Source organism: Nannospalax galili, unplaced genomic scaffold, assembly GCF_000622305.1.
Source record: "Nannospalax galili isolate Female #2095 unplaced genomic scaffold, S.galili_v1.0 scaffold281, whole genome shotgun sequence".
NCBI lineage: Eukaryota > Metazoa > Chordata > Mammalia > Rodentia > Spalacidae > Nannospalax > Nannospalax galili.
The window spans coordinates 5,106,603-5,108,183 of record NW_008349068.1 but is presented as its reverse complement, the minus strand read 5'-3'; the positions used below and the strand labels follow the sequence as shown (position 1 = coordinate 5,108,183).

Genomic DNA, 1,581 nt, shown 5'->3' with positions numbered 1-1,581 from the left:
GAGAAAGGAAGCAAATGCCGCTGTCATTTTTACTGACCCTTGGAAGAAAGGAGAAGTACAATTTAGTACCAGTTCCAGGTGACTGTCCAAATATTTAACAAATATAAATATTTTCTTTTGGTCAAGACTGAAGAAAGAACACAACAGATTTTTTTTTTATTTTCACAGGGAAGAACCACTCTCATACATGATCTATATGGGAAAGAAATTCTATTGCCTTGCAGAATGTATCTTACCATCACCATTATTATGTATAATGTCTTCAATGTTTGGAAATAAAAATCATCTTCCTAATTTTATGAAAACACTCCCCTTATTGTATCTTAGTTTCCTTGGAAACAGCAAATTGATAATGTGGTCTCTTTTTTAAAGAATAAGAGCAAAGTTAAGTTTCAGGGTTGTGACTGAGACAGAAAAAAAAAAAAAAAGAAAACCCAGAAACAGTGATTCTATTACCCATCAATATTTATTCCTGACCAGAAGCTTTGTATGTTATCAATCACAATGCAATTGTACAATAACAGGTAAGTGTTTTTAAAACCTGTTTCCTTTCAAAGCACCGGTTTTATTTTTAAATCTGGAACTCAGCAGAAAGTGCACAAGACTGCTAAATCTTTAGAAGGCAGATGTAATGCTGCTGAGGCTAAAATCAAATTCTAACTTTCTGAGAAGGCACGACAGATTTAACTGGTCATACTTCAAAGTCTTTTATAAAAAAAAATATTTCAATCTTTAATGTTCATACACGAAGTGAAGGGGGAAAATGAACACTGCTGGCTTGTCATCAACCTCAGACTGGGGTTACCGACTGCAAGATACAAATAATGGATACTTTTAATACCTATTTTTAGAATGAGAATGAAATCAATCCCCCATTAAAGTTTACACAGAAGTCTCAGAAGCGTCGTGAGGGGAGGGCAAGATTATGGGGAGCTCTAGATGACTCAACCATCCTTGTACTATTGCGCCCCCCCGACTGATGTAAAACAAAAGTGCCTCGGCTAATACTCGTTTCTACGAAGGGTTTCAAAATGATTGACCTTATGTGATTATCTTATTGGAAAGGGTTAAAACCGAAACTGTTTTCAAACACCAGCTTCCTTTTTGCATGATCCCAACAGTTTCTGCAAAAACTTGTTAACAAATGTTTTCTTAGCACCCCTTTCCTACCCGAAAGAATGCATTTCCATAACTACTGAGTTGGGTTTGTTTTTTTTTTTTTTTCCCAACATGGGGGGGCGAGGGAAAGAGTCAAAAATTCCCATAAGCAGCCCAGAGCAGGAAAAAAAAGCATATTCTCCAACCGTGTGGGAGCAGGGGAAAGGGGCAAGAATAAAATACAGCACCAGAGAAAACCTTGGGTTCCGAACTTTATTGCACAAAGAACCGGGAGGAGAGCGGTTGGACGCTGCGGCTCGCCCGTTCGGGCGGCAGGCACCTTCACCTCCGCTGCCCTCCGCGCTCGCCTCCTTCCTCCTCCTCCTCCACCCCCCACAGCACCCAGGTGGTGGCGGCCCGGGCTCCCAGCCCGGCGCGGCCAGGGAGAGCGTGGAGCAGCGACAGGCGGCCTCCCCCGGGGCG

The 1,581-nt window shown here is 41.7% G+C and overlaps 1 protein-coding gene across 5 annotated transcripts in view; it reads right to left on the bottom strand.

Moving 5' to 3' along the window:
• The window catches only part of Creb1 (cAMP responsive element binding protein 1), a 63,171-nt gene that overhangs the window by 61,008 nt on the left and 582 nt on the right, over nt 1-1,581 (bottom strand). The window lies entirely within an intron of this gene.